This window comes from Notechis scutatus, chromosome 6, assembly GCF_049901735.1.
Source record: "Notechis scutatus isolate UNSWTSFEM ecotype Mainland chromosome 6, rNotScu1.2, whole genome shotgun sequence".
NCBI classification, from domain to species: domain Eukaryota; kingdom Metazoa; phylum Chordata; class Lepidosauria; order Squamata; family Elapidae; genus Notechis; species Notechis scutatus.
Genome location: NC_142014.1, coordinates 70,215,450 through 70,243,243, shown reverse-complemented (window position 1 = coordinate 70,243,243; position 27,794 = coordinate 70,215,450).

Here is a 27,794-nt window from a genome sequence, read left to right as displayed (position 1 = left end):
TTATCTTTTCAAACCTGGCCTTGACAATGAAAGGAGGGCCGCATCGTCAGCATAAAGGAGAAGCGGGATCTTCGTAGTTGACAACTTTGGGGCGTGGGACTCAATATGTCCAATGTGAAAGGCCAAGTCAGATAAGAATAAAAGAGGAGCCAGAACACAACCCTGCCTTACTCCGTTCTTAATTGGGATAGGATTTGAAAGTTTTCCCTGCAGACCACACCTGACCTGACTAGAGGTCTGGTTGTACAAGGATCTAATTAAGAAAGAAGACGTCTATCAATAACAATACTTCCACGTGAGGAACTAAAAGTAAACTCACCAGCTAGATCACCTAGGGTACTCTCATTAAGAATTATCTTATTGTGTTGGGCTGCTAAAAGGGCTAACTGAATGCCAGCAAAATTTGTTAATTCATCCTTAGAATGTTTGGCTGAAATCAGGTGTCCTATGGCCTGGAGGGTTTCTTGGGAGTAGAGTGCCTTAATCGATGGGGGAACTTGGACTCCCTATCGGGCATTAAAGTCACCCCCTATAAGGATGTGCAGCATTGGGAATTTAGTTTCCATACAAGTAATGTAATTCTCCAGCACGCCCCATTGAGCCTTAGTATTAGCTTGCCTCATTGTTGGGGGGAGATAAATGTTGAACACCAACAGTTTGCTGCGCCCTTTCTTAATTAGGAGCACCATAGCTAAAGAGCCACAGGGGGGCAGCTCCACTGTCTCCACTTTCAAAGCAGTAGAGACCAAGCAAGCTAGACCACCCTTAGGCCTTTCTGTCATAGATTGTCTGGTGGCAGCCAAGGAAATGACAGTAAACCCTGTAAGGGATATCTTATCGCATGCCCAGGTCTCCTGAAGCAGGAGCACATCAAATGAGTGAATATAGTTGGCGAATTCTGCGGTACCACACCTTCTCCCCCAACCTGCTATGTTCCATGAAAGGCACTTAAGTGTGCAGGGTTTTTGTTTTTTTTGCCAGATTTAATAGTCATTCTGTGTGATTAATTTTTCCCAGAGTGCCCTTCAGATCCGAAAAGATACACCCGTTGTTAAGTGGCAGGGTCATCCTCTTAGGAGGCAAAGGCAGGAAAGGAGGGAGGGGAGGCGAGCCTTGTTCATGGGGCTGTAGGGCTCTAAGCGCACTCCAGTTCGTACTTGTGGCATTAATTGGTTGTTTAGCTGGCAAGTATTCAGCAGCATCAACAGACGGAGTTTGAAATAGCCCTGGATCTTCAAATTTATGAATTAGACATTCTGGAGAGAGCGCCAAGGGAGATCCCGTTGGTAAATCAGTATAGACTTCCTGGAGTCCAGGGGAATCCTTATCAGGTAGTGAAAGACTCCAGAGCTTGGATTTAACTGCATCCAGATGCTTTATGATTTGGGCCCTTTCTGGTTGTGGAAGCACACAAAAGGAGTCGAAGAGCTGTGTCTCCTCCTGGTTCCATAAATTGTCTTGACATAAGTCAGTCTCATAAATAGATGGAATCCCAGAGGCACTGACCTGGGGCTTATTTACTAAGGAACCATGGGTGCCCTGGGCTGGTGTCGCTTCCTTTGGGGCCATTTCTTCCCAGCTGATCAAGTCAAGGGAAGCTTCCTGGTAAGATGTTACTCGCTGTGGGGGGTTGATTTGACCGGTTGTAGGAGGAACAGTCAGGCTACCATCTGAGAGGATGCCAATTGCAGGTTTTGCGGGAATAGGTGTATAATTAGTACGTGATGTAGTATCCGAGATGGCATTCAAGGTTGGCACATTAATATGTGCTGCTGAGGATCTTTTGGGGGCAATAAATCTCCTGCCACTCACAAATTGTCGATTACTCAAGAGTGGCTTAATCGACATATCTTTGAAGACTCTTCTTGGCAGAATGCCGAAGGATCTTAACAGGGATCCTCTTCTGAAAAATAGTTTTGGGGTGTTAGAGTTGTCAAAACTGAGTAGCACTCTAGTGCAGTGTTCAGGAGAGGGTAAAAGTTCAACCTTCTTCAAATCATCAGTTTTTAGCCCCCATAACTGTAATATATGGCCCCTCGTCAGCTGTGTTGAACCCCAGTGAGGTAAGTTGCCATTAGTGGGATTAATGATGAGGGCCACCTGTTTTGACTGGAAGACCAGGTGACTGTTTGCATCAAAAAATGTAATGTTCGAACTATTTGTAGGATTACGTTGGCCAGTGCTTTTGCTGAGGCTTGGCAGGGAGAACCCTGCCTCCGCATCAGGCTGCCGAGCGGTCAGCCCAGGGCACCCATTAGTAGTCCAGGAAACTAAGTAGTTTAAAGTACTTATTACACTGCTCAAAAAAATAAAATAAAGGGAACACAAAAATAAGACATCCTAGATCTGAATGAATGAAATAGTCTTATTAAATACTTTGTTCATTACATAGTTGAATGTGCTCTGACAACAAAATCACACAAAAATTATCAATGGAAATCAAATTTAGCAACCCATGGAAGTCTGGATTTGGAGTTACACTCAAAATTAAAGTGGAAAAAAACACTATAGGCTGATCCAACTTTGATGTAATGTCCTTAAAACAAGTCAAAATGAGGCTCAATAGTGTGTGTGGCCTCCACATGCCTGTATGACCTCCCTACAACACCTGGGCATGCTCCTGATGAGGTGGCGGATGGTCTCCTGAGGGATCTCCTCCCACACCTGGACTAAAGCATCCCCCAACTCCTGGACAGTCTGTGGTGCAACGTGGCGTTGGTGGATGGAGCGAGACATGATGTCCCAGATGTGCTCAATTGGATTCAGGTCTGGGGAATGGGCACGCCAGTCCATATCATCAATGCCTTCATCTTGCAGGAACTGCTGACACACTCCAGCCACATGAGGTCTAGCATTGTCGTGCATTAGGAGGAACCCAGGGCCAACTGCACCAGCATATGGTCTCACAAGGGGTCTGAGGATCTCATCTCGGTACCTAATGGCAGTCAGGCTACTTTTGGCGAGCACATGGAGGGCTGTGCAGCCCCCTAAAGAAATGCCATCCCACACCATTACTGACCCATTGCCAAACCGGTCATGCTGGATGATGTTGTAGGCAGCAAAATGTTCTCCATGGCATCTCTAGACCCTGTCACGTCTGTCACATGTGCTCAGTGTGAACCTACTTTCATCTGTGAAGATCACAGGGCGCCAGTGGCGAATTTGCCAATCTTGGTGTTCTCTGGCAAATGCCAAACGTCCTGCATGGTGTTGGACTGTAAGCACAACCCCTACCTGTGGACATCGGGCCCTCATACCACCCTCATGGAGTCTGTTTCTGACTGTTTGAGCAGCCACATGCACATTTGTGGCCCACTGGAGGTCATTTTGCAGTGCTCTGGCAGTGCTCCTCCTGTCCCTCCTTGCACAAAGGCGGAGGTAGTGGTCCTGATGCTGGGTTGTTGCCCTCCTATGGCCTCCTCCACATCTCCTGATGTACTGGCCTGTCTCCTGGTAGCGCCTCCATGCTCTGGACACTACGCTGACAGACACAGCAAACCTTCTTGCCACAGCTCGCATTGATGTGCCATCCTGGTTGAGCTGCACTACCTGAGCCACTTGTGTGGGTTGTAGACTCCGTCTCATGCTACCACTAGAGTGAAAGCACCGCCAGCATTCAAAAGTGACCAAATCATCAGCCAGAAAGCATAGGAACTGAGAAGTGGTCTGTGGTCACCACCTGCAGAACCACTCCTTTATTGGGGATGTCTTGCTAACTGCCTATGCTTTCCACCTGTTGTCTATTCCATTTGTACAACAGCATGTGAAATTGATTGTCAATCAGTGTTGCTACCTAAGTGGACAGTTTGATTTCACAGAAGTGTGATTGACTTGGAGTTACATTGTGTTGTTTAAGTGTTCCCTTTATTTTTTTGAGCAGTGTATTTTATCAAGCTGGAGCTGAATGCTCGCTGTAGTTTCTGCAACCAAGAAACATTGCTGAGCCAAAAGTTCTGTAAGGGTGGGCTCATTTAAGGATTGTTTGGGGGCCGTAGTTTTAGATAAGCCTTTGTTCTCAACTCGGGGGGCAACGCCCTCAACAGTCGGAAGATTGTGACAACCGGCAGCAGACAGACAAAAGGGAGCAGGAGCTTTCAAACCGAGAGGCTGAGCTAAAACAAAGTCCTCAATCTTGGATTACTTCAGAGAAGGTTGAGGAACCGGGTCAGTGAGAGATCTGCTCCTTTTCCTTGTCTTCATTATATTAATTAGCACAATAAAGGAGGAGCTGTATAATATAGCATAGAGTCTAGTCACTGAAACAAGTCCTAAATCCAGAGGAAAAGGAATCGGGAGTGGAGAAGAAACGAGTCCTAATGCAAACAGTGGCAGAGCTCCTCACAAGTATACCAAGGATCCTGCCCTCCCGACAGAGCAGGGAACATGAGTAAATAAAAATGATAAAATAATAAAAATAGTGGATAAAAATAGAATAAATTAGATTAGAGAAATCACATCAAAGCTAGGCATTGCTAGACTTCCAGTTGAAGGAGTAAGATGTGTAGAACAACAACAACAAAGAAGCAGCAGCAAGGCCCTCCTATAGCTGAGGCCCAGCTCGGCCTTTTTTATATAAATTCAGCTAAACCATAGCTGAAATATAACTAAAAGTGGATTAGTAATCACACTGCAAAAATTTCAAAAATGTAAAGGGTTTAAAAATAAATAAAAAAATTTGAAGACTAAGATATGATAGAAAAATAGCCTTAAAAGCAGGTAATAATTAGAATAGGCTAATTTAATCTTAGTTAAGCACAGAGCCTACTTGCCTTCTGGTCTCTAGGTGGTGCCTCTTGAATTGTGCATGTAAGAATCTCTTTCCTTTTCTCTCCTGAAAAAGTTTGAATGTGGTCGAAGAAGGTTCTTTGCAGATTGTTTGCAGTGGCAACTTGATATCTGTGTTGGTTGGCTAGAAGAAACGGTTGCTTGACCTACAGCCGAGGATGAATCAGCAAAGGAAGAAAGAGACCAAAAGAGCACCGAGGAAGACAGGCTCCTAATAACCCAACTTCAGGGTAAAGGTAACAGCATTATGTGCAGGTTGGTATATAGTCACACTGGCCACATGGCCATGGAAAGGGTCTTTCGGCAATGCTGGTTCCTTCAGCTAAGAAACAGAAATGAGCACTGCCCACTAGAGTCAGGCACAACTGGACAAGGGGAACCTTTACCTTTATACTATTAGTATAGTGACACCATTGTTATAATCAGTGGTGGGATTAAAACATTTTTACTACCGGTTCTGTGGGTGTGGCTTGGTGGGTGTGGTGTGGCTTGGTGGCATGGCAGGGGAAGGCTACTGTAAAATCTCCCATTCCCTCCTCACCCCACTAATCTGCTTTCCAGCTCCGTTCTCCTGTGCAGGGCAACCAAAGAAGACCCAGCCAATCAGCTGGGACTCGGGAGGCAGAGAATAGATGGGGGCAGGGCCAGTCAGAGGTAGTTCTTGCCAGTTCTCCGAACTATTCAAAATTTCTGCTACCGGTTCTCCAGAACTGGTCAGAACCCTGCTGAATACCACCTCTGATAGTAATGGTATGTGGGAATGACCTTGAGAGATAGGGGGAAAAGTCACAGCTGGGACAATAGTGAGATAAGAGGCAGTATAACCCAGAGAAGGAATGAGATGTGGCAAACATCTCAGAAGAGATACTCCTTAGTTTCTTGGGCTATAAAGGTGATGGGGTGAGGACTGTACTTTCAGACCTGCAAGATTCTGTTAATGCAACCTTACAATAAAGTAGAATCAATTCACCTTCCTGTCTCAACTATCTAGCAAGCTTGACATTTGCTAATCACAGGAGTCTCAGTACTTTGCCACTTAGACGATAGTTAAACTCTTAAGAGCCAAACCATAGGACTGTCATTGTTTCAGCTGCAGGATCAGCAGCCTGTTTTATGGATGGGCCTCTAATTGCTGATTAATATTGAAGAGGAGGGTAATTACTCTTGCTAAAATCCCCTGACATTTACAAACCTTTCCTTCTGTTTCCATTTTTTCCCTGCCTATCCCTCTCCTGGCCTATAAAAGGGAGGTTCCCTCTCATCCATAGAGTATTGTCCACAAATCACTAGAATCACTGGGGAGGCAAAATAGGATTGTGTAGCAAGGAGTAGTGGTTCTCCTCGGTCTTCTTTTGTGCATGTGCAAGGCCAGGAAAAAAGAAAAGTGCAGCAGGGGGAGTGGAGTAAGGATATCAGTACACAGCATGCATCTTTATTATGAGCACATTAAACCCTGTTGAACTGTGTAAGTGAGCAGAACAGGACTGGAGGGGGAGGAGGGCAAATTACTTTCATTTTCCTCAGTAGAAATATCCATATCTGGTGAACTGACTCATTTTCCAAAGGAACAAATAGCTGATGTGTTCTTAGGTTTTTTTTTCTTTTTCTTTAATCATAAAGGAATTGGAACTTCCTTAAATACTTAGGAAAGTAATAACACCAATCTATGACATTATGTCTGTCTGTCTGTCTGTCTGTCTGTCATTCATCTACTCTCTCTCTCTCTCTCTCTCTCTCTCTCTCTCTCTCTCTCTCTCTCTCTCCATCTCTCCACCCAGCCTCCAGCCAGCCAGCTACACACATACACACACCAATTGCTACATAATTGTTACTTAGAACAATACATAACTATTGCAGATTTTGTTAGTAATGCTCTTCACAAGAAACTGGGCTTCTGGACTTCCAAGGGATCCATTCTATGTTCCATGAACACTTAGGGATCCCACATGCTGAGTGTAACTTGACAATTCTTTCTGATATGTTCCCTGCGGCAGTCCTATTTTTCAGCCGAGGTGTCAAAGTATTTGACCCTTTTTAAAACTTGGAGGTTGCAAAGAAGGGAGAATAGATCAGATCTAGAGACTGAGTCACTCATGACATAATGATGGTCTTCCAGGTTGTGGGGATGTTGACAAGCCTTATGGAGTTGTAGACACTCAAGAGGGAAATAAATGTAGCTTTCTGAGCTTTTGCACTGCTATTCCCATACATATTTTAGCATTTTTCAATAAACAACCCACTACCTCAAATCCGCCATTTTGATGCCAAATATTATTAATGTGACCTCTTTGGAACGCACAGTGTGACATCTTTGGTTTTAGTCCTGCATACATTTAGAATCACACAATGGTGAACATGGCAAATATGCTGTAATCCAACCTTCTTTCTCCATATCCTCATCAGCAGTCTTCTTTTCCTTCATGAACTGGAAGTATTGGCATAAAAGAAATCTAAACCAAACCCGGTGAACACAATGGAGGATGAAATTACTGGAGAGCTAAAAATGGATAAGGTGGCCTAAGGTCTCTTTTATCTTGGTTGCACTTTTTAAAGTAAATTTACAGCAGTGCCAGATCTTTCTGGAAGACTTTTTCCCTTCTTCAGCATTCCCTGGAATGACCTTGTGATGAAATGATATTGTGTCACATTTGGGGGTTTATAACAATTATTATCCCATGGTCACTGGCTATTGCAATAAAGGGTCTCTGTGACCAGGGACAGAAGTGATAGCAAGCTACAGTGTGATTGTCTACAATGATATAAAAGAGAGGAATAGAGTAGAAAAAAAATATATATAACCATATGTAACCATCCCTATGGGTTGAATTTCATGGGTGAATCAAAAAGGTTCATTCTTGAATTCACAAATTAATTTGCCAGCTGGCTTTGGGCTTGAATGCAACAATTATTCTAAGTTTCTTGACCGTGGCATCTGGACTCTAAAATATACTAATTTTCAATTACATTTTTAGCTAGTAGGTCTGATAGCCATTTATGAATTCACATTTCTCCTTCCACTTGATTCCCAAGCATAATAGGGGTATAGATTAACATATATCCTATCTGAGCTGCAAAGATTCAGCTGATTGTTGAATGATAGCAAAGTTTCTTGAAGTATAGTACAGACTACACTCTGCATCATCAGATAAAATGGACTGTAATCCATGGAAATATATATATATATATATATATATATATATATATATATATATATATATATATATATATATATATATATATATATATATGTGGATCTTTGGTTATTCGGGTTTTTTCCGCGTAAGATTCAAAGTATCTAGGCAACGTTTGGCGAGGTCCCACTGCCATCTTCAGGCTGGTGCTTTCGGCTTAGTGCCAGTGCAAGCAGTGTGTGACCGGAGCTGCCATCTCTCTATATATACAAGTGGTGGGGGATGGTGTGCTGGGCTGGTTGGCTGTGCTGCAGCCTCTTGATTGGTTGATGGAGTTGATGTTGGTATAATGGGCTGTGTAATGGCCTTTTGTTGTAGAGATATCCTGGATCTTGTGCTGTCATCTCCTGGGTCGTTAGCCTCTTGTGTTTTAACGGCTTGGGTAATGGGTTGTGTGATGGGCTTGTGAGTTCTTTTGTTGTGGTATCCTGGGTCTTGCGTTGTAATCTCCTGGGTCGTTTGTGTTTTGATCTCTTTTTGATTAGCCTCCTGTGTAGTAACAGCTTGGGTAATGGGTTGTGTGATGACCTTGTGAGATTTATTGCTGTGGTATCCTTGGTCTTGTGCTGTGATATCCTGGGTCATTTGCTGTGTTGTGACTTCTTGAGTTCTTGAGGTGTAATTTCTTGAGTTTTCTGATGTGATGTCCTGAGCGGGTGGCTGTGATGTAGCATTTTGGGTTTTTAATATGGCTTTGAGTTTGGGGTCTGGGTCTGTGTTCGTTTGGCTTCGAGTTCGTGGTCGTGCCACATCTTCATGGTGGGGGTCAGTTCGCTTCATGTATGGTTCAGAGGAGTTTGAAGTGGGTAGTGATGCAGCTGCAGTGCGGCTTCTGGTCTGTGGTCGTGTCTCCTCTTCTGTGTGGGTGTGAGTCTGATTTTTGCGTGGAAGTGTGGTGGTGGCATCTTGTGTGGCCCTCATGGGTGTGGGTCTGGTGTCATTTATCATGTTGGGTACTCGTCTGTTCATGAGGGCGGGTTTCCAAATGGCTGGTAAGCGGAGGTGTCATCTCTTTTATTCATGCTGTGTGGGCGTTTTTCTATCTCTATGGCTTCTCTGATTATTCTGCTGCTGTGGTGTTCGGTTTTGGCGATAGTTCTGGTATTTTTAAGGTCAATCTCATGTCCTGTGGCTTTGAGGTGTTGGACCAGCGCAAGACCCAGGATACCACAACAAAAGAACTCACAAGCCCATCACACAACCCATTACCCAAGCCGTTAAAACACAAGAGGCTAACGACCCAGGAGATGACAGCACAAGATCCAGGATATCTCTACAACAAAAGGCCATTACACAGCCCATTATACCAACATCAACTCCATCAACCAATCAAGAGGCTGCAGCACAGCCAACCAGCCCAGCACACCATCCCCACCACTTGTATATATAGAGATGGCAGCTCCGGTCACACACTGCTTGCACTGGCACTAAGCCGAAAGCACCAGCCTGAAGATGGCGAGTGGGACCTCGCCCGAAACGTTGCCTAGATACTTTGAATCTTGCGGGAGAGAACCCAATAACCAAAGATCCACATACAAATACCATGAGAACCTCAGAAAACAAATATTGCACCTCTACGGGAGGAAACCCACCATCTGACCAGGACTTATGAAAAACTTGAAGTCCAAAGAGCTTCCATTTTATGTGACCTCGCATTCCTATGCAACTGCCGAGATCAAAATTTAATTCCCACAAGCTTCCAATTGAAATTCCACACCAACACAGCAGCCACCAAACGCATCCTAAAAAGAACAGAATTGGCCCTAATTAGAAATGAACTTTACACAAAAAGATTTCTCCTAGACCAAATCAACAAAGATCTTCTTACACTTCACCTCAGACTCAGCAACAAGATTCACCCTTACTTTGGGACAAATCCAAACAACTCGCTGTCTGGAGAGCCGAAACACAGACCACCCTCAAGACAGACACACACACCAACAAACTCAGAAAACTACAACAATGCCAGAAACCAACTCCCCCTCACAGCCACACATGAAACAAACAGTGCACAACATCTCAGACAAGATCCTCACCGAAGCCGAAACCAAGGTCCTTTCAAAAGGATTCAACTTTGCTGTTGCTCCCAAACACATCCCCACAGAAACCATCATATGCGGAGTTGAAACCAGCCTGACCAAAACCAACCCTGATGAGGCTAATAGAATCAGACTCGAAATCACCAACATCCTCTGCACTAGCAAACCACCCAAAAGCAACTTATCCAAAGAAGAACAAACTGCACTACGTAACCTGAAAGAAGACACCAGCATAATAATCCTACCAGCAGACAAGGGCAACGCAACAGTGGTTATGAACACATCTGACTACCAAACCAAGTTAACCAACCTACTCCTAGACCCCACATACAAACCCCTAAAGACAGACCCCACCACCTACCTAGAAAAAACCACCAGATCCAAAATAAAAGCCTCCCCATCAGTGAAGAAATCCAGCAAAGAATCATACCCAGAGAGAAATCATCCAGATGCCCTAAGCTTTATGGTCTCCCCAAGATACACAAAGAAGGAACTCCACTTAGACCAATAGTCAGCTCCATAGGCTCACCTCTACAAAACCTAGCCAAATTTCTCGCCAAACAACTACAGCCCTATGCAGAATCCATCAACTCACATGTAAGAAACTCATTCCAGTTCATCGAGATCATAAAGAAACAAAACTTACAACCCAGCGACCTACTAGTTAGCTTCGATGTCATATCTCTCTTCACCCAAGTGCCAATAAAAGAAGCCTTGACAGCCATCCAAAACAAATACAACCCCCCAAGCACATCCTAGATCTGACCAACCACTGTCTATCCAATACATACTTCACCTACAATGGACAAAAATACAAACAAATAGAAGGAGCACCCATGGGATCACCCCTCTCACCTGTCATCGCAAACCTCTACATGGAACACTTTGAAACACAAGCTCTAGAAAAATATGATCACAAACCCAAACTCTGGCTCAGATACGTAGATGACACCTTCATAATCTGGCCACACGGGAAAGAAAAACTGAACAACTTCCTCACACACCTCAACAGCCTACACCCCAAAATACAATTCACCATGGAAACAGAAGCTAACAATCAACTTCCTTCCTAGATGTCTTGGTATACAAAAATCCAATGGCTCCCTAGGACACACCATCTACCAAAAGAAAACACATACAAACCGCTATCTACACGCACTCTCACACCACCACCCAGCACAGATCAATTCCGTAGCTGAGACACTCATCTCCAGAACAAAATGCTTAGCTGATGAACAACACCTAAAACCGAACTAAACACTCTCACCAACGTACTAACAGCCAATGGATTTCAAAGAAAGAAGATCACCCACCTAATCCAAAAAAAACCCCAACCAAAATCCAAGACAGAGAACAAGAGAACGGCAAAGCCCTCCTCCCATATATAAAAGGCACTACAGACAAAATCAGCAAGATCCTCCAAAAACACAACATTAAAACAGCATTCTGCACAAACAGAAAAATATCCACCATCCTAAGAAACCCTAAAGACAAAATCGAGTTAGAAAACCAAGGAGTATATGAAATCCCTGCACTGCCTGCCTCACCACATACATTGGACAAACTAACAGAAGAATAAGTGCACGCGTTGAAGAACATAAGAACTCAATCAAAAAAGAAGAACCAACCTCTTCCCTGGTCCAACACCTCAAAGCCACAGGACATGAGATTGACCTTAAAAATACCAGAACTATCGCCAAAACCGAACACCACAGCAGCAGAATAATCAGAGAAGCCATAGAGATAGAAAAACGCCCACACAGCATGAATAAAAGAGATGACACCTCCCGCTTACCAGCCATTTGGAAACCCGCCTCATGAACAGGCAGTACCCAACATGATAAATGACACCAGACCCACACCCATGAGGGCCACACAATTGCCACCACCACACTTCCACGCAAAAATCAGACTCACACCCACACAGAAGAGGAGACACGACCACAGACCAGAAGCCGCACTGCAGCTGCATCACTACCCACTTCAAACTCCTCTGAACCATACATGAAGCGAACTGACCCCCACCATGAAGATGTGGCACGACCACGAACTCGAAGCCAAACGAACACAGACCCAGACCCCAAACTCAAAGCCATATTAAAAACCCAAAATGCTACATCACAGCCACCCGCTCAGGACATCACATCAGAAAACTCAAGAAATTACACCTCAAGAACTCAAGAAGTCACAACACAGCAAATGACCCAGGATATCACAGCACAAGACCAAGGATACCACAGCAATAAATCTCACAAGGTCATCACACAACCCATTACCCAAGCTGTTACTACACAGGAGGCTAATCGAAAAGAGATCAAAACACAAACGACCCAGGAGATTACAACGCAAGACCCAGGATACCACAACAAAAGAACTCACAAGCCCATCACACAACCCATTACCCAAGCCGTTAAAACACAAGAGGCTAACGACCCAGGAGATGACAGCACAAGATCCAGGATATCTCTACAACAAAAGGCCATTACACAGCCCATTATACCAACATCAACTCCATCAACCAATCAAGAGGCTGCAGCACAGCCAACCAGCCCAGCACACCATCCCCCACCACTTGTATATATAGAGATGGCAGCTCCGGTCACACACTGCTTGCACTGGCACTAAGCCGAAAGCACCAGCCTGAAGATGGCGAGTGGTACCTCGCAACGTTGCCTAGATACTTTGAATCTTACGCGGAAAAACCCGAATAACCAAAGATCCACATACAAATACCATGAGAACCTCAGAAAACATATATATATATATATATATATATATATATATATATATATATATATATATATATATATATATATATATATATATATATATATATATATATATATATATATATATATATATATATATATATATATATATATATATATATATATATATATATATATATATATAAAACCAATTAGTCTAGTATCTGTATTGGACAGGGCATTTGAAGTCATTGTCAAGGAAATCACCATATAACATGATTATTATTCATCAGCTTATTTATATTTGCATGTCAAAGATGTTTTTACATATAAACTATATACAGAGCTCCAGATTTTTGCAGTCCAGTTTTCTAAAGATAAGGGTTTTCCCTTTTGAGTCATGTCCATCTCATCTCCAATCCACAGCCAATGGGACATGTTGTCTGCAGATGTTTCCATGGTCGTGTGGCTGGTAAGACTATATGCTGAAGCACACGGAATTCTATTATCTTCCCACTAAAGTGATACATAGTTATCTACTAGGATTTGCATGTTGGGGTAAGAACAGGATTTCATCCTGTCACACAAACTTTCTGGTTAATAAGCCCAGCATCTTAACCGCTAGGCTACTGTGCCCCCTCCAGTTTTGATAGTCCTAGGTTAAAATATGGGATATTCAGATTCAAATTTCTACTCAGCCAGAAACTTCACTAGGTCATTTTAAGCCAAACACTCTCTTTAAAGTACTTGTAGGGAGAATAAGAAAGCTATACAATGAATTGATTTCAGGAAAAGGTTCTTTTCTTTCTCACAGAAAGCTCATGACAAAGGCTAAATCCTCAGGCAATGAGTTCTATCAACCTTCTGCGTGTACTGCATATTTTTTGACTGCACAGTCACTACACAGCCCATGTGCCATAGTGTTCTGCATCACTTCCCCATTGATGTCCAATTTCCTTAAAACCTCCTGAGATCTGCCAGCCTTTTAGCAGCTTGAACCCAATGTAGCATTTGTCCACTGTGTTTATTGTAATAAAACAAGAAAAAAAAAACTGCCCCAGGAAAATGAACTCATTTTTAGCCTAAAGGAAGAACTTTTTGACTCCATTTAAAGTTTCCCTGGGAGAATCTCCTTGATTCTTTAAATTGATTTTTCCATAGAAGCCTGATCATTAGAATTAGCCTGGGAAAACAAACAAACAAACAGCAAACCTAGCTGAAAATTCACCCTCAGTCTGAGGCTTGTGTGACATGCAGACTGAGCACCTGGAGACAGGAACAGTGGGAAATGCCTTATCCATTCTCATATGGTAAGGCCTAGTTCAATTCTCAGCATCTACCTATGCAATTTTATATGTAGTTGTGCACCAGGAAATGCCCCTGGATGGAGTGTGAAAGCAGTGTCTTTGAGTGCAAAAGAGTGCAGAGAAAAGCAACGAAGTGTGAGTAGGGGGCTAATTCATAAAAGAGAAGAACCATTACAGGAATTACAGGATATGTCTAGTCTAATTAAAAGAAGGACTAAGGGTGACATGACAGCAGTGTTCCAATATTTGAGGAGGGTGAAAGGTGAGGGGGTCAAACTATTTTCCACAAGACCATAAACAACGGATGGAAACTAACCAAGGAGAGAAGCAACCTAGAACTATGGAGAAATTCCTAACATTTAGCACAATCAACCAATGGAGTAGCTTGCCTTAAGATGTTGTGGGTGCTCTGTCATTGAAGACTTTCAAAAAGGGACTGGACAACCATTTGTTTGAAATGGTACAGTGTCTCCTGCTTGAGCAGGGAGTTAGATTAGAAGAGTCCCAATGTCTCTTCTAATTCTATTATTCGTTGTTCTAGTTCTGAAGAGCCGTCACAGAACTGTAAGACAATTAGCAAGTCATCTAAGCTAGAGTTTCTTTAACCTTGGCAACTTTAAGAAGTTGAGGAATTCTGGGAAATGAAGTCCACACATCTTAAAGTCCCTGAAGTTGGAAACGCTGATCTACTCCAACCATCTGCTCAAACTATAGTCAATGCTATGGAAGCCTCAAGTAAGAAGTGAAGGAAAGCCACAGAAGTGAGAAAGATGGGTCAGGCAATCCTGTTGTCAGGGTTCCGGCAGTTACTCCAATTAAATCATGAGCCTTGAGCCATATTCCCAAAACTAAAGAGGATTTATTTGAAGGTATTTATTTATTCTACTTCCGGCACTAATCTGGCCGTAGCCAATTCTGAGATATGTAATTCACTGTCACCCTTGATCCTGCTTTCCCCCTCACCCCTCTGGGTGTATCATCCAATGAAAAAAACGTCCATAGCCAAGAGTCATCAATCATGCTCTCCAATTATATTTTTTCATGGCAGAAACTTCAGCCATCTAATCAGTCTTAGAAGAAAATATGAATGGAATGTACTTTCGATTTCACCCTGTTGCCTGCTCTTTGAAACTACCCTCCTCTTTATTTTTATTTATTTATTTATTTATTTATTTATTTATTTATTTATTTATTTATTATTTTATTTATTTATTTGATTTGCCAATTGTTTACAAGATAATAAGTATAAGAGTATACATAGTTGTGAATACATGAAATGGGTACATATATGAAAAATAAAAGAATAGGAGAAACAATAGGACAGGGACGGTAGGCACGTTGGTGCGCTTATGCACGCCCCCTACAGACCTCTTAGGAAAGGGGTGAGGTCAATAGTAGACAGTCTAAGGTTAAAGTTTTTGGGGTTTGGGGAAGAAACTACAGAGTCAGGTAGAGTATTCCAGACATTGACCACTCTATTGCTGAAGTCGTATTTCCTGCAATCAAGTTTGGTGCGGTTTACTTTGAGTTTGTATCTATTGTGTGCTCTTGTGTTGTTATGGTTGAAGCTGAAGTATTCACTGACAGGTAGGACATTGCAATGTATGATTTTATATACCATGCTTAAGTCAGACCGAAGACGGCGTAATTCAAGGTTTTCTAGTTCTAGAATTTCAAGTCTGGTGGCATAAGGTATTCTACAACGAGTAGAGGAGTGGAGAACTCTTCTTGTGAAATATTTCTGGACTTTCTCAATTGTGCTAATATCAGATACGTAATGTGGATTCCAGACTGATGAACTGTATTCAAGTATTGGTCTAGCAAATGTTTTGTATGCTCTGGTTAGTAGTGTCATATTACCAGAGAAAAAGCTACATAGGATTAGGTTAACAACTCTTAATGCCTTTTTGGCTATGTAGTTGCAGTGGGCTCTAGCACTTAGATCATTAGAGGTGAGTATTCCAAGGTCCTTTAAAGAGCTTGGGTCATCAACAAGTTCTTGATTATTCAGCTTGTATTTTATTTTCTGATTTTTTTTGCCAATATGTAAGACAAAAAAAATCAGAAAATAAAATACAAGCTCTTTCTGTTGTCAACTATAAAACGTGTATACAAAATGTTTTATGAGTTGACACCTGTGTGGATTCTATAACACAGAAGTTAGGCCTGGCAGGAACATGGAACCTCCGTCTGGGCAGAGCCTTTGTTCATTCCTCCATCTGCCTAGAATTCTGATCTAGGCTTACCTGGTCAGAACTGAATTCATGTGAACAGAAGCACCAGAGGGTTGTGTTTGTCATACCTGGGATACGAATATCCTAAAAACCACCAGATGGTATCAATGAGACATGAAATAATGCATTTTGATTCCCATCAAGTAATTTTCAATGTGCAATGTGCTGCTGTTCAGGTCCTTGAGAGCTGTGGAACCTAGACATAGACTGGATCAAATTTTAGAAGATAAAGGGGTCTCCATTAAACCTGCCTAGGAAATTCAGTAGCTAGGTCTACTTTTAAGAGCGCGAGCTGAGCTAGTTGTAGCCTCCAGGATAACTTTCCTTCTGTAGCCTTGACTGATTTCATATTTTGCATTTCCTTACGTAGTCCTATTTCTTGGGCCATTGACTTTAATGAACAACAGAGCAAAATACATTGAAATAGGATGCAATGAAAAAAATAGGAGGGGGCTAAATTGAACATTCTGTTCCTGGGCCTTTGTGGCTGTGTTTATACATGGTTAACCATTTTGGCTAAATACCAAGTATTTGTTTTTAAACAGCATGCTATGCTTGATTAATATTAACTTTGATTTGTGTTGTGTTTCACTCCTGCACTTGATTAATTTCAAGCCCAGTGCTTGTATTGCAGTAACATACTTAACCTGGTTTCCTAATTAACCCATTTTCTGGATGTATCCAAAATGAAATCAATAACCCGATTTCACAAAATGTACAGATAGTGCTCGACTTACGACCACGATTTGGAACATAATTTCTGTTGCTAAGTAACAGGGTTGTTAAGCAAGTCGTGCCTGATATTATGAACTTTTTCTGCCATGGTTGTTAAGTGAATCACCACAACTCTTAAGTGAATCATGAATCATCTATACTAGTCTCCCTTTATTTCTTTGTCAGTAAACATAAATTCAACATCTCAACCAAAGATTCTCTAAGATCCCTATCAACACTGAAGGACAAGCCAGAATATAAACTGATAGCACTCCTTACTAGCACTGATGCTGTTACCTAGTTTGGGTAATGAAACGTCTGCAAGAAAACAAGCAAGCTCAGAGAGTACCAAGGACCCCTCATTTCAACTCTGAGCTACAAATAGTCTCCTTTATTGATACAATAACTTCTTGTGATTACCTTTTGATATGAAAGCATTTTAAAGCATGGAATGTGAGATGTTACCCTTGTGAGAGGAGAAACCATCAGAGCATTTGATTTAGCTTAGAAATCAAGTTGGGCACTATCACCATGGTCATTTTGGAAAGACCCGAACCCACCCACTCCCCATTTTGAAATGAAGAGATTTGTCCAATTTGACAAAAGAAATGTGGGTTTATTTTCTCCTTTCGTCTCCAAGCCAGAGCCTTTCCAAAAGAGTGGTGGGTTCTGTTAAACACAAATGGTAGTTTATATTCCTTAACTATTATTGGTTGAAAATATTGACAGAAAATCAATGGCATTTAGGCTCTAAAGTGCCATCTGTGCCTTTGAAAATCTATTCCGTGATTTAACATCTCTGTGCTTCATTTTCTTCATATGGGGATAAATAAAGCACTAGGTATTAACTTCACCTTCAAAGAATCTCCCAAAGAACAGGACAATTCAGGTGCTACAAATGGATAGAGAACCATCCCCTGAATGTTTCAGCTCTCTAAAGGGCTACTTGGGGTGTGTGTGTGTGTCAGACAACAGGAGGAGCTATGCTTAAAAAAAATGGAACATAGGAATGATTGTTAACTGTGTGGAGTCGTTGGCTTGAGCATGGAGAAAATGTATAGCCAGAGTTCAGGCAGAGTAAATTGTACTTGGCTTTTTAGCAACAGGGAACATAGCAATCTGCTGTTTTAGCCTTTGCATGAAGCCTGGGGGAGTATGTATGTATGTATGTATGTATGTATGTATGTGTGTGTGTGTATGTATGTATATATGTATATGTATATGTATCTTCTGAGATTCTGCCTACATCTGGTAGTACTGTCTACTGAAGGAGTAGACAATTAGGCATCTTCAGATTTGCTTTACATTTCCCCCAAATGAAATTCTTTAAAACAGGGGGGTCCAACTTTGGCAACTTTAAAACATGTGGATTTCAACTCCCAGAACTCCCCAGCCAGCATGGAATTGCGGAATGTTCTTGTGGAAATGGGCCTTAGGAGCAGGTTGTCCAGTAATTCTGGTCCTTCCTATCAGAATGGAGGCGAGATAAGAGACAACAGCCCACGCTGGATCAGAAAGGGAGAAAGAAAGTCAGGGTAGCCACTCCTTAGAATGATCACAGCTCGTATCTATTTTATGGGAAGAACCTCTTCCTCTGTCTTATTTCTAATTCTCCAAAATTTCAACTGATTTTAGAAGAGGCCGAAATAACTATGATCCCACTTTTCTGACACAAGGAGAGCACCAGTCTATTTAGCTTTCCAGGTCCATAAAGAGGACCTTCTGTTAATGACAAAATCTGTGCTCCCTTTTTCAAAAAAAGCCTCTGATTTATTTGAAGGGTTGCCAGAAGAAGAATATGTTTGATGGTAGAGAAAGCTGTTGTTAGTCCAAAAGAACCTTCAGTGTATAAAATCCTCTTTATTTACAGGGAATAACAGCATATCCTGAGCACAACCTTGACTGAAATGAACATCAGTTTTATCCAGAGGCATAAGCAGCAAAAAGGGTATCATTTTCTCAACCCTCTGACTTAATAAATAAATATTTAAGACTCACTTACAATTAGACTCGACAACTTTTTTCAACTGATATCTTATAACACATTCCATACCCCCTTAACTGTCCAGGGCCAGTTCAAGTCTATCTGGTGTAGTTATCTAGAAAGAAAAAAGATTGAATAAATAGAATAGAATAGAACAGAATAGAATAGAATAGAATAGAATAGAATAGAATAGAATAGAATAGAATAGAATAGAATAGAATAGAATAGAATAGAATAGAATAGAATAGAATAGAATACTTTATTGGCCAAGTGTGATTGGACACACAAGGAATTTGTCTTGGTGCAAATACTCTCAGTATACATAAAAGAAAAGATACATTCATTAAGAATCAAGAATCATAACCTACAACACTTACTGATAGTCATAGGGTACAATCAACAATCAAATCATACTAGGAAACAGTCAATATAAATCGTACGGATACAAGGAACAAAGTTACAGTCCTACAATCACAAGTGGGAGGAGATGGGTGACAAGGAGTGGTGAGAAGATTAACAGTAATAGTAGTGTACACTTTGTAAATAGTTGAACAGTGTTGAGGGAATTATTTGTTTAGCAGAGTGATGGCTTTCGGCAAAAAACTGTCCTTGTGTCTAGTTGTTCTAGTGTGCAGTGCTCTATAGCATTGTTTTGAGGGAAGGAGTTGAAACAGTTTATGTCCGGGATGTGAGGGGTCTGTAAATATTTTCACAGCCCTCTTTTTGACTCATGCAGTATACAGGTCCTCAATTGAAGGCAGGTGGGTAGTAATTGTTTTTTCTGCAGTCCTAATTATCCTCTGTCTGTCCTGTTGGGTTGCAGAACCAAACCAGTCAGTTACAGAGGTGCAGATGACTCAATAATTCCTCTGTAGAACTGGATCAGCAGCTCCTTGGGCAGTTTGAGCTTTCTGAGTTGGCGCAGAAAGAACATTCTTTGTTGTGCTTTTTTGATGACCTTTTTGATGTTAGGTGTCCATTTTAGATCATGTGATATAGTAGAACCTAGAAATTTGAAGGTCTCTACTGTTGATACTGTGTTATCTAGTATTGTAAGAGGTGGTAGTATAGGAGGGTTTCTTTTAAAGTCTACCACCATTTCTACGGTTTTGAGTGTGTTCAGTTCCAGATTGTTCCGGTTACACCACAAGGCAAGTTGTATAACCTCCTATCTGTATGCAGATTCATCGTTGTCTCAAATGAGACCAATCACTATTGTGTCATCAGCAAACAGTGGCCCTCATTTCACACATCCTTTTTATTTTATTATTTTATTCCCTGCCTTTATTATTTTTATAAACAACTCAAGGTGGTGAACATATCTAATGCACCCTTTTCCATTTTCTTCATAACAACTTCCCTGTGAGGTGGATTTGGCTGAGAGTGAATGACTGGCTCAAGGTCACCCAGCTAGTTTTCATGCCTAAGGCAAGAACTGAACTCACAATCTCCCAACTTCTAGCCTGGTTCCTTAATCACTAAACTCTCTGCGATGACCCAGGGTGGGATACAAAACAAACACAGTCACAGGAAACAGATGAAGACCAATTTATTCCTTCACTTTGCTTCCACGCTCTGAATATTCTTGATGGAAGACAAAAAAACTCCCACACAAACAGTTACAAGAAGAAAGAAAAAAGCAACATCAACCCACACTGGGAAGGATGACAAACTCAGAGAGGAACCATAAACTAGAGATATTTCCATGCTTTGTTTCCAGCGTTTGCCAGTACGCAAGTCCGTCCTCTTATTTAGTTGTCACAGCTGCAGCCCATGAAGAGGATCAAGGCCTTCTCCTCTTAAGTAGACCACGTTTCTCCCTTATCCTCTCCTCCCTGCATGCCTTAGGATGGATAGGGGATGGGCATGGGTCCTCCTCTGAGTGCTCAGCCGGCCTCTGCCCTTCCCCAACCTCTCTTCCACAGCCTCCAGAGCCACACTTCCACTCCCTATCGGCTGTTCCTCCTCTCCCTCAGAGTCAGTCTTCACCAGGGGCATGACACTCTCTGTCTTCAAAGATCTGCACATCATGAGCACCTCTGCTCCAAACCAAGAGTCCCACTCCAAGTGAATTAGAAAATCAAGAAGCTAAGATGCTCTGGCACTTTAGAATCCAAGCAGACAAGCACCTGCTACATAATACCCAAGATTTAACAATTGTCAATAAGAAATAAAAAAAAAATAGATGTTGTACTACCTGGAGACAGCAGAATGGAAGAGAAAGAACTGGAGGAAATCACAAAATACCTGCATATGCAACTAAAACAACTGTAGCAAAAGAAAGCAAAAATAGTATCCATAGCAATAGGGCCCTGGCATGTAATCCCAAAACATCTGAGGTATTACTTGAACACTACTGACATTGACAAAATCACCATCAGTCAATTGTAAAAGGCAAATTTATTTGGAATAGCTTACATCCATTGCCACCATCAAACTACACTATCTGCCTGTCCCAGGCCTTGGGCAGGACTTGATAGGTGGACAAAAATGCCAAATCCAGTCTTGACTATGCAACGAACCATAATAATATAGCCACACCAGAATTTTAAATAATGAAAATCAATTATATGAAACAAGTTACTGTATAAATTTTGGACAATAATCATCTGTTATTGTACTTACCTCTCAGAGTTGTTGTGAAAAGATAAGCACCAATGAGCTATGGGGTTCTTGATGCTCTCTGAGCTTCGTTGTTTTTTTGCTGATGATGTTACATAGTTGGGTAATGAAATATCTGAAAGAAAACAACTAACATCTGTTCTGTCCTCGCTATGTTAGTCTGTGTGCAGCTCAACATGCAGCTAAACCCGCCTATCCTCCAATAAAACAGACCATGTGTGTAGATCTGAATGCTTTATTGAAAGAACAGGACATGGTGAAAGTGGGGAAAATAGGGATACATACAATGAGAACCAAATACAAGATAGACAGTATTGAGTTACAGCTGAACATAACAATTAATAAATACAAACAATTTAAATATCATCAGCAATGCTCTGTGTGTGGGATGTGGGTTTTTTCTTTGGATGACCATGTGCCACAGATTAAGATGGATTCTTCTTTGTGCTTCTGCCTTCTCCAAATGCTAAAGGAAATGGAGTCTAGCTTCCCAGCATGCACTTGTTTTGAGAGTGCGGGCTGATGGGTAAAGAGGCTGAGTCAGCTTCAAACAATATACTTGGTATTTGTCTCTCTGGCCACTAGATGGGGCTAAAGAGCACAACAGTATATAAAAGTTTTTTGCTGGGGCATGACAACATCAGAGACCACCAAGGACCTTAGAGAACAATCCTGAGCTACAAATATCCTCTTCAGTTGGGGCCTATGAACTATGTTTGCTTCTCTGAATTCCTGTGAGGAGAGACAAAGTGAGATGTTATTATTTAATATCAGTTTCAAGCCCAAGTAGCATCAAAATTTCATAAAATATACTAAGGTTTTCTAGTGACCAAGATATCTCTCAAATCTTCAGTTGAAATGGCATATTTATATCCAACTTTTACGGTGCTTGAACATTCAATGTGAAGAGTGTTATGTTGAGCTAACACCACTGCTTGGATTGTTCAGTTGACAACTAACAAATTCCTTTAATGCCATTTTATGACACCAGAAAGGCATTAAACAAAATATGATTGCTATTCCATAAAACACTAGAGCAGTTTTCCATACACTATATGTATGCAAATGTTTGGCACCTATCTCAGACTCCACAGCAGGCTACACTGAGGAGCTAGTTGGAATAAGTAATTACATTTTTCATGCAACATTGGTAGGGATATCTTCTTGTGGTGGTTTTATACCCAGCATTCTCATCAATTCTAAAGAATGAAGAAGTACTTCAGTGGTCCTTTGTAGTCCTGTACAAAATGGCCTGTGTCTTCAAGGCTTTATAGGCATATGTTTTTATGTCTTTTTTAGTTTTATGCATTGCCCAGAATCACTGGAGTTAGGCAGCTTCTAAATTTAAAGTAATAGATAATAACTTCTGCATAGATATATGCTTAGCATTGAACGGCAGATTTCCTCCATTACAGACACTCCTCATTTGATGGCGGTAATTGGAACTGGAATTTTCAATACTAAGTGATATGGTTGTAGAGCATGACATCGCATGAAAATCCAGCACTTCTGGTGGTTATCATTAAGCAAGTCCCACACAATCATTAAGCAAAGACTTCATATCATTGTGTGAGATTGGGGTGAAGCTGCCGTAAGCAGGATGGACAAACAGCCAGGAATCTTACATAAATGATCCTTTAGAGGAAGAAGATAAGAAGGAAGCAAGTTGTTAAGGAAAAAAAAGGAAAAATCTTCTGAAACAGGCAAAAGAAATTGGGTCTAAGCACATGGGAAAGCCCTCCCCAAACCTCATCAATAGCTACCAAGCTAACAAGGCAGAGTAGCTGCCAGTCTTGTGAATTGGCAAAGCAAGGACTTTTGGGGATAAAAGAGGTCCTGAAGTCTGCCCACTCATTTTTGGATCCAGACTTGATGGCTTCCTCAAAGCCAAGGGCCATCTACCTCATAGATCTGCTGACCCACTCATAGAACAATTAGAAAGAACATCTCAGGAGTTCAGACAACTTGAATGGATGATTTGTTTGGAGTACAATGGAGTTCCACTTTCCCAGGTTGAAAGTTATAAAAGAGACAATTGAGAAGTTGGGTGTTGAGTAAAGCAAGAGAGAATGAAGTAGCCACAGAAGGTAGACACTTTTGACCTCCTAACAGCAGCTTAGGTACATCAGTGAAGCATGACCTGGGAATGTAGCATCAGTAAAACACTCCATCATGGTTGTATGTTGAGGACTACCTGTATATCCCTTCAGGAGCTCCTCTTATTTTTCCTTACAACTATCCTCTGAAGGAAGTTGGGCTGAAAGAAAATGACTGGTCCCAGAGATTTCCATGGCTGAAGATGGATTAGAACCTTGACTTCCCTCATCCCAGTCTAACACTAGATCCAGAATGGCTGGCTGGATCCCTCCATATCCACATCATTTACATCTACAGTATATCCATATCTACATCCACACTCACCTCCACCTCCACATCTACATTTACGTCATCTTCATCTACAATTCTACATCTGCATCCATGTCCATATTCATATCTACATCCACATCTACATCTATATCATCTTCATCTACATAAATCTACATCCACAACCATACCCATATCCACATCTACATTGACATCATCTTCATCTACAATTCTACATCTGCATCCATGTCCATATTCATATCCACATCCACATCTACATCTACATCTATATCATCTTCATCTACATAAATCTACATCCACAACCATACCCATATCCACATCTACATTGACATCATCTTCATCTACATCTATAGTACATCCACCTCCACCTCCACATCTGCATCTTCTTCTTCTACATCTACTTCCACATCCATCACCACATCTACATCTACATCATCTTCATCTACAGTACATCTACATCCACAACCATACCCACATCCACAGCTGCATTGACATCACCTTCATCTACATCTATAGTATATCCACATCCATAACCACATCGGCATCTTCTTCTACATCTACTTCTATATCCACCACCACATCTTCATCTTCATCTGCATCTTCATCTGCATCATCTTCATCTACAGTATATCTATATCAACACCCACATCCACAACTACTATTGGTATCTACATCCACATCTGCATCTAAATCTATTTGCATCTAAATCTATCTTAGCCAGAAAAGGAATTCTGTTCCTCCTTACAGCACTGTCTTGTTTTTCAAATACAAGCAGGGGCCCATGTACACCTAATGAATATAACTCATTATACTGAGTTATAATTAGGAAGCATAATTTGTTAATTATGCTAAGTAAAATCAGTGTCGTTACAAAGTGCTCCATTTTGTGCTGCCGATAACCGATTCTGAAGATTCCTCTTCTTTTTAGGCACCAGCTTTTCTAAGCAGCTTTGAGGCTATCCGCAGTAGACAATCAATAACTGCTTATTTTATTTTCAAATACATTTGATTGAGAGTCTCATCACGTCAACAGCACCCTCCTGTAAGCCTATGGGGCTGATCCAAGAAGTGTCTCCAACTTGAAAATTTCATATGCCATGATAAGAATAACTAATTTTCATGCCCCCAAAGAAAGAACATCTGCAGTGTTCAGATCAAGGAACAGGTTGTGGATAAGCCCTTTTTTAAAAAAAAATGGTGAAAGGTTGGCATTAAAGGCTACAGATATGAATAAGAGAGTCTGATGCATTCCTAGCAGAAAAAAAAAGAAATCCAGATGGAATATAGAGAAAGGCAAACATTAACAAAGTGAGACATTTTGCTTTCCAGCCATCCTAATGGAATGGCTTTATTTTTAATGCAGGCAGAAAGAACAAGGCAGATTTGTGGAAGATGGAGAAAAGGGGTGTCTGCATGTAATATTTCATAGAAGAAGTTCAAAGACATCTTAACCTTGTAAAAATGTTACCTTTGAAACATTTTCAAGATCAGTGGCAGTGTGAATTATTACCACTTTGCCTTACCCACATGGCTTTTTCAATATGTCTCTTACTTGTATTTTTTTTTATCTGGACCTCCTTCCTTCCTTCCTTCCTTCCTTCCTTCCTTCCTTCCTTCCTTCCTTCCTTCCTTCCTTCCTTCCTTCCTTCCTTCCTTCCTTCCTTCCTCCAGCCCTCTCTTATCTACCTTCCCTCCTTTCCTCCCAGATTGATCTAACAGCATTTCCTCCCTCCCCCTCCCTTCCTCTTCTTTCTTTCCTATCCTCCCTCCCTCCTTCCCATATTTATCTAATGGCATTTCCTTCCTTCCTTCCTTCCTTCCTTCCTTCCTTCCTTCCTTCCTTCCTTCCTTCCTTCCTTCCTTCCTTCCTTCCTTCCTTCCTCACTCATGAATAAAGTGTGGCTCTCTTTTTATCACTTTCATGGGTGGTTAAATATGCTGGAATATACTGGAGAGTGATTGTTCCTTCTTTTTACATATTACAAATAATAAAACTGTTACTTGCTTAATATTAAGAAAAATATCAGCCAAAGAATGTGCAAACTGGGCTGTATTCTTAAAATCCCATACATCACTTTGTTTAGCAACAGCATCTACTCAAACAGTAAGGCTGTTATTTTAGCCAATTGTGCTTTCGGCTGATATGCACATCTTTTATTAAAAATAAGTTGTATTAAATTCAATATGATATACCAAGCAATGCCATGTATGATTACTGTGGTCACCCCCTAGTATTTGCATAGAATTAAAGTCTTAAATTACAACCTTAGGCAGACTTACACAAGATGAAATAAACTCTGCACAGCTGGACCTATAGTAAATATACATACGACTAAAAATTCACTGACTAAATATGCATAGAATCCCAACTAAGTGTCCTTAAGGCTACATATTTAGTTCAGGTTTGCACTGTTATTTTACAGATTTATACTTGATATATGAATGGTATGTCAGGTGCTGCACTCTGAAAAAAATGGAAAGAAAAGGAGTGCAACAGCTGCATCTTGAAATGACTATGATCCTTCAAATTGCCAATTTGGACCATCGATGGATTTGTTCCTTCCTGCATTTTGTAGCATGCATGCTCAGTTCCAAGATGTGTGGCGGTCTATTTTTATATTCTGCTAACCTCGGACCATCTTGATGTTATTAGTACTATAAAACTATGCAAACATAGTGCATAGTACTCATCATTAAAGTTGGTAATAGAATAGACAACTGTTGGCGTTTATCTTAAGATTTATCTATGTTTTAAAAAAGCAACAAGGAAAAATGATGCACCATAGGATAACAGAAGGAAGGAAGGAAGGAAGGAAGGAAGGAAGGAAGGAAGGAAGGAAGGAAGGAAGGAAGGAAGGAAGGAAGGAAGGAAGGAAGGAAGGAAGGAAGGAAGGAAGGAAGGGAGGGAGGGAGGGAGGGAGAAAGGAAGAATTTTTACATATTGCTGAAAAGAAATACAATCTTCTCCATGTTTTAAAAATCCAGACTGGAACAAATCTTTAGCAAATACATTATGAATGCAGGGATTTGTTAAAAAGAAAACACACCCAGAGAGAGAGAAAGAAAGTTGCCCACAGCACTGAGACCTCACATCAAAATAACGATATGCAAATCAATTACATGGGCACTGAAACTTCAAAGCAATGTTATAATGTGCTTGCATCCTTGATACATGATACTATTATTAACAACCTGTATTAGACATAATTTGGCAAATGCTAATTATGAGTTCTAATTAATAGTTTCATCTGAATAAGACATGAAAATTTCACACTTTTGGGGCTAATGAATTTGCGTAGGATTAAGAGAGGGGGGGGAGGGAGGCCTTCATCCAATTTCTTTAATTCTAGAAACATCCCTGTTTTTTTCTTCTCCCTCTGCTGTATAAGGAGAGGATGGTTGGCTTTTTAATCTGATTTTTTTAAACTAAATAAAACTTATCACACTGGTTTTGAATATCATTTAAAATACATCCTTGTAGAAGGTGCCATAAATGCCAGACTTTTTAGCAATCAGAATTTATGGTGACTCTGAATTTTTATGGCACTATAAAAATGCCTCGTCACGATGACATTGCTGGCTGCATTTTCTCTGAAATGTAAGAAATATTTGGAAAGCTAGAAGCTTGTCATTTCTAGAGGAGAAGAAATCCTATCTAACAGTCACAAATTAGGCTAGTACAGATATCCTCAAAATACAAACATCTGCATGTTTATTCAGAGGTAGTCATGTTGCCTTCCCAGACACGTTAGGAGAAGATATGGTAGGAAAAAAAGGGAAATTCATTTGTGACAAAGTGGAAGATAGAATGAACAATGTAGGGCA